Source organism: Vipera berus, assembly GCF_964194415.1.
Source record: "Vipera berus genome assembly, chromosome: 6".
NCBI classification, from domain to species: Eukaryota; Metazoa; Chordata; class Lepidosauria; order Squamata; family Viperidae; genus Vipera; species Vipera berus.
In genome coordinates this window covers 23,776,782-23,789,327 of record NC_138208.1, presented here as the reverse complement: position 1 = coordinate 23,789,327, position 12,546 = coordinate 23,776,782, and the positions used below count along the sequence as shown (strand labels likewise).

Sequence of the window (12,546 nt, the reverse complement as noted above, 5' to 3'; positions counted from 1 at the left end):
TGAAAGTGATAAGAGAAAGTGATTTGTAGCAAGTGAAAATGGCTTCAAGACGGCAGGCAGTTCCTGTTGTTTCTAAAACCTCAATCTCTTCTCCTGTCATTCAGCCTACTATAAAACCCAGATCCCCTCCACCCTCTCCTCCACCACCAGCACTTACACTTAAAGACCTGCAGGATGCTTTGAAGTTGCAGGCACAAGAAATGACTTTACAAATAAAGGAAGAGGTAGCTGATCTTCTTGAACTTAAAAATAGAGAGATGAGAGAAGACATTTTGTTTGCATTTCAAGGGCTGGCTGCAGATATTGAACATTTAGATGACCGCGTGGATGAGGTTGTGGAAAATAGTGACAGACTTGAAAATAGAATTGCTAAAGCAGAAAATAAAATTGACAAAACTGAGGATGAGCTGATAATTTCACAATTTAAAGAAATGGAATTTGCTCTGAGAATAAGAGGGTTGAGAGAAAACCCCCGTGAGGATTTACTGGAAGAGGTGATTAAGGTCACTGCTCCCATCTTGGGATGGGATCCTAAGGAGCTATCAAGGGAGGTGGAAAAAATTTTCAGGGTCAATTCCTGGATTGCGAGGCAGAAGAATTTACCTAGAGATGTGGTGATTTATTTCTCTAAGAGGTCACTTCGAAATGAGATTATCCATGCCTTTTATCAACAGAAATTTCAAATTGCAGGTCAAGATATTATAATTTTGAAAGAAATACCTCCTAAGATGTTGAGAAAAAGGAAGGATTTTGGTTTTTTGTCTGATGAACTTAAAAATCGACAAATTTAGTTCAGATGGGAGATCCCTATTGGAATAATGGTGAGTCATGCAGGGACACGATACAGGCTTAATACGATTGCTAAGGCTAAAGAATTTTATACTTATGTCCTGAAAGCAGGTTCACCACCATCTCCATTGCCTAAGAGAGTGGAAGAAGATAAACAACAAGTTGAAGGTGCATCAGCACAGTTTGTTGGAGAGGCACAATTGGCTGAACCCACTGAACAGAGTTTGATGCTAAAGGCTGACCCAAAAGACCAGAGAATGACACGTGCAGCGCATAAGCGGAGAGAAAAGGAACAACAGAAACAGAAGATGGATTCTGGGCCTATGATACAAGGCCCTGTTATTACGGAGCCGGTGGGAGGGACGCGACTGAAGAGACCAACTGCGGATCTCCAGGTGGCGTTCCAGAGGTTCCAGGTCGCTGAGGATGGCGATAAAGCTTTTGACATGGAATGTTAATGGCTTAAATTCACCACAAAAAAGAAAGCAAGTGTTTCATTATTTGAAGCAACATAAAAATGATATTGTTTGCATACAAGAAACTCATATTTGTGCAAAAGATCAAAAATACTTGATTAATTCTCAGTTGGGACTTCATTTTATAGCATCTGCTCCAGATAAAAAGAGTGGAGTGGTTATCTATTTTAGAAGAGACTTATCTGCTATGTTAATTGAATCTGATCCACAGGGAAGATATGTTATTATTTAACTATTGTTACAAGGCAAGAAGATTCTCATTATTGGATTATATGCTCCCAATCAACAGCAAGGAAAGTTTTACAAGTTTTTACATGATAGACTAACTCAATTGGATTATAAATCTGTTATCTTGATGGGTGATTGGAATGGTGTTTTGAACTCAAATAAGGACAAGAAGAGGTCATCTAAAAACTCTCCTATCTATTCTAGATTGCCTAAAAGTTTTTTTGATTTGAAAGAAGACTTGGAACTAAGAGATATCTGGTGGGAGCGGAACTTGGAGGATAGAGATTTTACTTTCTTTTCGGATAGGCATCAATCGTTTTCTAGAATTGACTTTTTTTCGTTACTGGTGATCTTATTTCCAGGGTCAAGCATGTCAAGATTTTTCCTAGAACGTTATCAGACCATAGTCCTGTATGTATGGAATTATTTAGGGAAGATGGAATAAGAAGATCTTGGAGATTGAATGAAAATTTATTTAGATATGATGTACTTTCAGAAAAATGTAAAGATTATTTGGAAGAGTTTTTTGTTCTGAATATGCATAAAGGAACACCGATTGATATGGTTTGGGATGCCAGTAAAGCTTATATGAGGAGGATTTTGATTCATATGAACAATGGTTATAGGTGTAAGCAGATGCAAAAACGTAAAGAATTGGAAGAAGAGATTAAATTGAAGGAGAAAGTTTTTATTTTGAATCCATTAGATAAGAGATTAAGGACTTCAATAAATTTGTTGAAAGAGCAATTTAATATGTTAATGGTGGATCAGGTTGCAACTAATTTGAGATATGCGAAGCATAATACTTTTTGTAATGGAAATAAGCCTGGTAGGTGGTTAGCTTATCAATTAAGGAAAAAACAGAGGTTACGTACAATAGAGAAAATAGAATATAAGGGTAAAGAAACATATCAACAAAATTTGATCAAAAAGGGTTTTTTGGATTTTTATCAAAAGTTATATGCTAGTGAGAATGTACAAACTTTAGATATAGATAAATATTTACAGGAAGCGCATATTCTTATGCTCTCACATGAACAAAGGGTAGGGATGAATTGTTTAATTACTTCTGAAGAAATTATTTCAGCAATTAAACAGTTAAAAGTGGGTAAGTCTCCGGGTACAGATGGCTTAACAGCAATTTATTATAAAACTTTACTTACAGAGATGGTAGAACCTTTAAAGGAATTATTTAATAATATCCAGGTTGGAGGAGAGGTGCCTCCATCTTGGTGAAGGGCTTTTATATCGTTGATCCCAAAGGAGGATCAAGATCTTACTCAGCCTAAGAATTATAGACCTATATCGCTTTTAAATACAGATTATAAGATTTTTGCAAAAATATTGGCAAATAGATTAATGTCAGTTTTGAAACAGATGGTTCATACAGATCAGTCTGGATTTATAACTGGAAGATATATGAAATATAATGTAAGACAATTAGTTAACTTAAATGAGTATTTGGATAAGAATAACCAAGTCCCTGCGGCATTGATATTCTTGGATGCTGAAAAAGCCTTTGATCAATTGAATTGGCAATTTTTATTGAAAGTTGTGGAAAAGATGAACTTTGGGGATGAATTTTTGCAATCTATTAAGGCCATATATCAACAACAATCAGCGCAAATTATAATTAATGGGGGATTAAGAGATGCTTTTAAAATTTAAAAAGGTACAAGACAAGGGTGTCCTCTGTCACCATTATTGTTTGTTTTAACATTGGAGATTTTATTGATTAAAATTTGGGAATCAACTAAAATTCAGGGAATAAAAATAAAACAGAATGATTATAGATTAAGAGCGTTTGCAGATGACTTGGTTGTTACATTATCTCAACCGATTCAATCGGTTATAGATTTGATGGAAATTATAAAACAATATGGGAAAGTTTCGGGCTTTAAGGTGAATAATAATAAGACTAAAATATTATCTAAAAATATGACTATGAATGAGAAGGATACGTTAGTAAAACTGACAGGTTATGAAATTGTGAAAAAGGTTAAATATTTGGGGGTATATATTACAGCTTCTAATGTGAAATTATATAAGAATAATTATGAGACGTTATTGTTAAAAGTACAAAAGGATTTAAATAATTGGAAAAAACTACAATTATCTTTGTTGGGAAAAATTGCAGCTGTTAAAATGAATGTTTTACCAAAGTTTCTTTTTCTGTTTCAAATGATACCTATTTTGAAAAAAGATGCTAATTTGGATGAGTGGCAGAAGGATATTAATAAATTTATCTGGGCAGGGAAAAAACCGAGAGTTAAACTTAAGATTTTACAAGACGCTCGGGAAAGAGGAGGACTTAAGGTGCCTAATTTGAAATTATATTATGATGCAGTGGTTTTAACATTGGTTAGTGATTGGCTTAATTTAACTAATAAAAGTATACTTTATCTTGAGGGATGGGATTTATTATATGGGTGGCATGCATATTAGATTTATGACAAAAAAGTTGATAAGACTTTTAAATCTCACATCTTAAGAAGTGCTTTATTGCGTGTTTGGAAAAAGTATTATTATAAGTTAAATTATAAAATACCAATTTGGGGGATTCCTGGACATGCAATAGAGGGGGTATCTATGGGTGTGAATTTGGATATGATTTTTTATAAGCAATTACTTAGATTGGAAGGGAATGACTGGCAATTAAGGTCGCTAGTCGAGTTAAAACAAGAAAATATTGTACAATCTTGGTTTCAGTATACTCAATTGCAAGCCAGGTGGAAGTTAGACCAGAAGGTTGGTTTGACACTGATGGATGAAAATTTGGTAAAACAGATTAAAGATCAAAGTCGAGCGCACATAAAGAGAATTTATAATGCTTTAATAGAATTGGACTCGGAAACGGAATTGGTCAAAGATTGCATGGTAAAGTGGGCTCAAAATATTCAAGAACCGATTCCATTGGATGTGTGGGAGGTAATTTGGGTTAGAAATGTAAAATTTACTCAAGCCCAAAATTTAAGAGAAAATTTTTATAAAATGTTTCATAGATGGCATTTGGATCCTAAAAAGCTGTCTTGTATGTATTCTAATTTACAGCCCAAATGTTGGAGATGTGGTAGTTTGGATGCTACCTACTTTCATATTTGGTGGACTTGTAGAAATATAAAAGCTTTTTGGATTAAAATTTGGTGGAACATTCAAAAGATTTTTAAGAGAAAGATAAAGTTTAGCCCACAATTATTTTTATTGGGTGTTATTACAGATGGTGATACTAAAGAAATTAAGTTGATGTTGAATTTGATAACAGCTGCGAGGTTATTGGTAGGGCAATATTGGAAGAAGGATTGCCTGCCTACTATAGAGGAATGGACGCTTAAAGTGTCAAATTTAGCAGTAATGGCTAAGATTTCTGCTTACTTGAAGGATCATTCACAAGAAAGATACATTTTGGTTTGGAGAAGATGGATAGATTATATTCAGAAAAAATATGGGACCAAAAAGTTCCAATTAGCTTATGAGTAAATTCTAGATTGTTATAACTTAAACCTTTTTTTATTATTATCATTAGTTATAATATATATATACACATTATACGGTATTATTGTATTAGTATAAGTTGGATACTTTTAGATTGTTTGTAATTATGTTATAGATGGGTTAAAGTGCATTATGTATTTGGTTATTTATATAGTTGGTTAATGTTAGTTAGATTATGATTATTTTATATTTGTAACCCTGTAATCAGCTTTGGGAAGTGGGGGAGGGGGAGGGGGGTTTAGGGGTGGGTTGGGGATGGGATAATATTGTAACTTTTATAAAACTTTTCAATAAAAAAATAAAAAAATATAATCTCTTTCCTCACCCTCTTTAATATCTCTTCCCTCACCCCTTTAATATCTCTTCCCCCACCCCCTTTAATATCATCTCTTCCCCCACCCCCTTTAATATCATCTCTTCCCTCACCCTTTAATATCTCTTCCCTCATCCCCTTTAATATCTCTTCCACTACCCCCTTTAATATCATCTCTTCCCCACCCCCTTTAATATCATCTCTTCCCCCACCCCCTTTAACATCATCTCTTCCCTCACCCCCTTTAATATCTCTTCTACTACCCCCTTTAATATCATCTCTTCCCTCCAAGATAAAATGTAAGAGAATGAAAGAGCAACCTTTGCACAAGGATAGGTTTTAACAAGTTGGTCCAAAAGTACTTTCCTGGAACCATGTGGACTGCCTATATACGTCTCTTGAAGCTGAGCTAATGGATATTTTGCCTTTTATAAAACTGCATGTTACATTTTACTCTGGAGAATGATAGATGTCAAATCTCCTGCTAAGAGGAAAAATTGGCTTTAAAAGTGGGGAAGAGACTTGCAGTGTATTCAGACAGAGCTCAAATCTGCCCCAGTGTTGTGGAAAAAGTATCCCACAACAGGCGCTTCCAACAGAATGACCCTACATATTAATGGGTAATTGTGGAAGGGGTTGGACAGAAAGTGCTTTGGTTTAGCAAGGTAAGGATCAATAGGAAAAGAGACAGATTGGCAACATGTTTCTGTCAAGTGAATTAAAAGTGCTAAATAAGGAGCTTCCAGTAGAATGAATGGAATCAAAATGCTAGCTCAGCATTGTTTTCTATGGATGGGAGAGGCAGGCCAGATCCAGCTTCTTCTCCTGCTCTTCAGACCTTTTACTGATGTGGCTGCCAGGATCAGCATTGGGCTACAGCTGATCCGCGCTTCTGGGCAGCTCTGCAGAAGTGTGGATCAATTGTAGCTGCGATCCTGGGCTCCCACCCAAAAACACGTGCTTGCTCACTCACCCTTCCTCTGAAAACAGTCCGCTCACTCGCTGTCTCTCCTCACTGCTTCAGTAAGAAAAGCCTCTGCTCTTTTGAGTCTGCCCCTTTTATACCTTCTCTTCTCTCGGCTCTCCTCTTCCTTTTCTCTTCTGGGTGCACCAGAAACTCCAATTTCTATGTCACCATGTGGCAGATCCTGGGGATTCTGCCAAGCTCTGCAGCTCCAGCTGATCTCCTCCAGGTCTGTGCGGCTCCACTTTAACTGGTTTCCTCCCCCACTACAATTAGCTAGGCTCACGTACCACCAGCCAGGTGCTAAAGTACCACTGGTGGTACGCATACCATGGGTTGAAAAGCCCTGAGATAACACATCAGCACTGTTATTTTTGCTTTGGATCCATTTGTAACATATTAACATTTCGATTTCATTATCATTCAATACAAATTTTCAGTTTATTCTCTCCAGCATTCCCTCACTCCAGCTTCATTCAGCATTTATTTTTGATTCCATTCATTCTGCTGGAAGCTCCTTATTTAGCACTTTTAATCCACTTCCAAAGCATTTTTGGAATATTTGTTTTCTTACATGCATTTTTTTCTCTTCTACAGGTTCTTTCCCCAAGGTTCATATCACAGTTCCCATTAGTATAACTCCCTACATTATAGTGACATTCTGTTACATATTCATTTCACACGTCCATAGCTACTGTATATCTTCAAGCAGCTTCCATGTCCTCTTTCCTTCCCATTCATTCTGTTGTGAGATTATTTTTCTTCTACAGAAAGCAAAGATAAGATGAGGTATAACAATTAAATTTAATATTGTTCCTCTTTCACTTCTGCCTTGCTAGTTTGTCACTGCCAGAGCACAAAATTCATTGGAACATGAGTGGAACATTCTGGCTTAGCAAACTGATTAGTTTCTTTATGGGAATCAGTAGCATTAGGTATTTTCCTTCGAAATAAATTTCAGCACCAAAAGTGTGCATTATAATTATATGAGGAAGGACAATACCACTTTTGCACTCTGTACCAGATAGTTAAGTTGAAAATTAAGATGTAATGTTGCAATATTGCTCCCTACTAGAAGCATTTGTGAATTAATTTTGTGCTGAAAAATAATTTTCACAACAAATCACAACTTACTGTCTTCATGGAAATCTGTTTTCAAGTTTTTAAAACATCCTGAAAATAGTCAATTCTTGAGGGAAAAATTCCTATTAGCAGTTTTTCGTCCTTTTTCTTGGAGCTGTTTACCTAATTTGTGACATATGGGAATTTCACACCTAGTGAATATATTTTCATGTAGCTTGTGGCACGAGACTCTAATTATTAGGAGAATATACACAAGTAAGATAGATGCAACAGCTGGTGACATTTACCAATTAGAATTACAGTTCTTTAAAACACTTTATACTTTTTCTTCCCTGCCCTGTATACAGGGTAATTAGCTCTGATAAATTTGTTGAAAAAAAGATAATTTTTCTTTTAAATAGTTTTAGTTGATATATATACATGTCTGAATATACACTACTGATGCTTCAAATAATTTATAATGACAAAGCCTCTAGTTAAAGCTAATGAAACTATATTACCTAATTAAGATATAAAAATAATAATGAGCAATTACTTAAAATCTTTAAGTAAAAATATATCCTGTTAATTTAAAATAGTTGAGTAATGCAAGGTAAATTCTAATAAACTGTTTTAGCAAGTCTAACAAACAATAATCCTGCTTTGCCTATCAATTTAGTTGGTCGTCGCAGAAGAGAGGTCAATTTCATGGCCTCTGATATGTGGATGGTACAGTGGCTGATCCTCTCCTACGTGGTTTTCAACATCTGAAGTCTAACCTAATGAAGAGAAGGACGAGGGGTGACATGATAGCAGTCTTTCAATATCTGAGGGGCTGTCACAAAGAACAGGGAGACAGCCTCTTCTCCAAAGTACCTGAGGGCAGGACAAGAAGGAATAGCTGGAAGATAGAAGCAACCTAGAACTTAGGAGGAATTTCCTGACAGTGAGAACAATTAATCAGTGGAATAGCTTGCTTTCATAAATTGTGGATGTTCCATCCCTGGAGATTTTTAAGAAGACAGTGGACAGCCATTTTCTGGAATGGTATAGGATCCCCTGCTTCAGCAGGGGGGTGGACCAGAAGACCTCCAAGGTCCCTTCCAACTCTTTTATTCTGTATTCTATAGGACTGATGAAGCTCAAATTATACATTACCAGAGAAGGTTGCCCTTGCAATGCAGTTAAAGTCTGATCCCAGTATCTGGAGGATGCCAAGATCTGGATGGGAAGAAACAGGTTAAAGAGGAACTCAGTCAAGACCAAGGTGCTGCTAGTAGATATGGGTTCCCTGTTGATTTGGTCTTGGGGTTTGGCATTCTCTGTGCTTGGTTCTTTTCCTGCACAGGTTTTTCTCCCAGTCCATCCTCAGTGTATGGGATTTTTACTCATAATAGCTTTTCCCTAGCATTTTTTAAAATTTCAATTAACAGTTTCTAAGTTGAAGTTTTGGTCTATATTTTGATAGATTAAGGAATTTATATTATGTTTTCTAATTGCCAGATGATCATAGATGTGTTCTGCCAATTTTCCATCCTAGGTATTGCATTTCTTATGCTGTAAATTGTAGATGATGTCCAACACATGGGGGCTCCAGTTTGAGATGAAAAATATTTATTATGAATATAATAATAATAATAATAATAATAATAATAATAATAATAATAATAATAATAATAATAATAATAATAATAATAATAATAATAATAAAGTTGGAAGGGACCTTGGAGGTCATCTAGTCCAACCCCCTGCTCAGGCAGGAAACCTTATACCATTTCAGGCAAATGGCTGTCCAGTCTCTTCTTAAAAACCTCCAGTGTTGGAGCATTCACCACCTCTGGAGACAGGTTGTTCCACTGGTTAATTGTTCTAACTGTCAGGAAGTTTCTCCTTAGTTCTAGGTTGCTTATCTCCTTGACTAGTTTCCATCTGTTGCTTCTTGTCCTACTTTCAGGTGCTTTGGAGAAGAGCTTGACTCCCTCTTCTTTCTGGCAGCCCCTGAGATATTGGAACATTGCTATCATGTCACCCCTCACCCTTCTCTTCATTAAACTACACATACACAATTCCCGCAACCGTTCCCTATATGTTTTAGCCTCCAGCCCCCTAATCATCTTTGTTGCTCTTCTCTGTACCCTTTCTAGAGTCTTGACATCTTTTTTACATCGTGGTGACCAAAACTGGATGCAGTATTCCAGGTGTGGCCTTACCAAAGCATTGTAAAGTGGTATTAGTACTTCACTTGATCTTGATTCTATCCCTCTGTTAATGCAGCCTAGCACTGTGTTGGCTTTTTTGGCAGCTGCAGCACACCGCTGGCTCATATTGAAGTGATTGTCTACTAAGACTCCGAGATCCCTCTCACAGTTACTACTATTGAGCAAGGTACCACCTATACTATACCTATGCATTTGATTTTTCCTGCCTAAATGTAGAACCTTACTTTTTTCGCCATTGAATTTCATTTTGTTAGATAGTGCCCAGTGTTCGAGTCTGTCCAGATCCTTCTGTATCTTAAGCCTATCTTCTGGAGTATTGGCGATTCCTGCCAGCTTGGTGTCGTCTGCAAATTTGATGAGTTCCCCATCTATCCCCTCATCCAAATCATTAATGAAGATATTGAAGAGCACTGGGCCCAGAACAGAGCCCTGGGGCACCCCACTACATACTTTCCTCCATGTAGTTGCAGTTCCATTGAGGACCACACGCTGAGTATGGCTAATCAGCCAGCTACAAATCCATCTGGTGGTAATGCTATCTAACTCACATTTTTCTATCTTATCAAGTAGTAGGTTGTGATCTACTTTATCAAATGCCTTACTGAAGTCCAAGTAAATTATATCTACAGCATTCCTCTGGTCCACTAGTTTTGTCACTTGGTCAAAGAATGTAATAAGATTTGTCTGGCATGATCTGTTTTTGACAAACCCATGTTGACTTTTAGTGATGACTTTGTTTGCATCAAGGTGTTCGCTGATTTGTTGTTTGATTATCTTTTCCAGATTCTTCCCAGGTATTGAGGTCAGGCTGATAGGTCTGTAGTTTCCTGGATCTATTTTTTTCCCTTTTTTGAAGATGGGAACTACATCAGCTCTCTTCCAGTCCTCTGGTAGTTCCCAAGTGCTCCAGGATCTTTGAAAAATATAGTTCAGTGGTTCTGAGATCACATCTGCCAGTTCCTTGAGAACCTTGGGGTGTAATCCATCTGGTCCTGGTGACTTGAATTCGTCTAGGCTGGACAGGTGCTCACTTACCATTTTCTTGCCTATCTTGACTTGCGTTTCTATTCTGTTTTTTATGGCACTGGTTGGGTAGGTTGGACTGTTTTTCCCCTTTGTGTAAAGACAGATGCAAAAAACAAATTAAATAGTTCTGCTTTCTCCCTATTGCTTGTCACCTTCTTGCCACTTTCACCCACTAATGGACCAATCATTTCCTTAACTTTTTTCTTGTTTTTTATATGTTGAAAGAAGCATTTTTTTTGTTATTTTTGACTTTGGTCGCAAGCCTTAGTTCATTTTGAGCCTTAGCTTTCCTCACTTCATCTTTGCAGGCACGGGCTATTTGCTGAAATTCTGACTTAGTTATGTGCCCCTCTTTCCAATTCTTATACTTGTCCTTTTTATCTTTCAATTTATCAGAGAGTTCTTTATGCAATCATGCTGGTTTCTTTTGAAAGCTGTTATTTTTCTTCTTTGTTGGTATTGTACTAGACTGGGCCTTTATTATCTCACTTTTCAAAATTTCCCAAGCTACTTGAGTTGTTTTCCCCTTTAGGATTCTCATCCATGGAATTCTTCCCATGGTCTCTCTAAGTTTATTGAAATTAGCTCTTTTAAAGTCTAAGACTCTAGTTTGGCTGTGTTCTATTGCTTGTGCCTCCAGAATGTTGAATTCCAATATTGCATGATCACTTCCCCCCAAGGTTCCTGTGGCTTCAACACCTTCTATCATTTCATCTCTGTTAGTGAGAATTAAATCCAATATGGCTAATCCCCTAGTTCCCTTCTCTACTTTTTGGGAGAGAAGGTTGTCTGCTAGGTTTGACAGGAATCTGTTTGATCTTCCACTTGGTACAGAGTTTGTCTCCCAGTTGATATCAGGGTAATTAAAGTCCCCCATTACTATTGTGATGTGCTTCTTACATACCTTAGATAGCTGACTAGCAAAAAGTTCATCTATTTCCTCTGCTTGGTTGGGCGGCCTATAGTATACACCTATGGCAATGTCATTTTCCCCCCCTTTTATATTGACCCAAATGCTTTCAAGTTTACAGTTTTCGTCATTGTTGTGCTCTATTTCTGTAGAGATAAAGTTATTTCTTATATATAGAGCAACTCCTCCTCCTCTTTTGTTTAGTCTGTTTCTTTTAAATAGTTTAAATCCCTCTAGCTGTGTGTTCCATTTGTAGGTTTCGTCCTACCATGTTTCCATAATGGCAACAATATCATATCTGCCCTCATTTACCTGAATTTCTAGTTCACCCTGCTTACTGTTCATACTCTGTGCATTGGTGTATAGACATTTGAGTCCTTTATGACTGACCCTGTGTTTACTTGCTGCATAACTTGTGTGGTGCCTGGCTTCCCCTATTTTCTTAGATTGCCGGGGACAGTGATGTTCTGTATCAATTAACTCACTATCCCCATTATCTAGTTTAAATGTTCCTCCAAAAAAGCTGTGATTTTATTGCCAAGTAACTCAGTCCCTTTCTTGGATGGATGCAGACCATCTCTTTTATACATTTTTTCCTTGGACCAGCTACAGACATCATGACTAATATAACCAAAGCCTTCTCCTTTACACCACTCCTTTAGCCACATATTAAATTCTGCTATACGCTGGCCTTTTCCATTTTGCTCCTTATACACTGGTAAAACCTCTGAAAAAGTAAGCCTACAACCTGTTCTGCTAAGTTCCTGCCCCAAGCTCTGGAAATCATTCTGCACAGAGAGTACATCTTTTTGGGACAGATCATTAGTGCCAAGATGTACAATAGCCTCCACATCACAGTCCTTGCTGGCATTCTTGATTATTTTAGAAATACGCTTCTTGTCCCTACTGGCAGTAGCACCTGGAAGACACCTGACCTCTTTCAAAACCTGTGTCCTTTCCTAAATTTACATCCCTTATAATTGAATCACCAATATTTTAATCATTTCTGTATTATTGTCCTATGGATATGTATAACGTTCTTTGTAAAATGCTGAAAATCAAACAAC

At 36.9% G+C, this 12,546-nt stretch overlaps 1 protein-coding gene across 4 annotated transcripts in view; it reads right to left on the bottom strand.

The window, feature by feature from the left end:
* Nucleotides 1-12,546, bottom strand: part of CADPS2 (calcium dependent secretion activator 2) — a 373,090-nt gene that overhangs the window by 37,319 nt on the left and 323,225 nt on the right. The window lies entirely within an intron of this gene.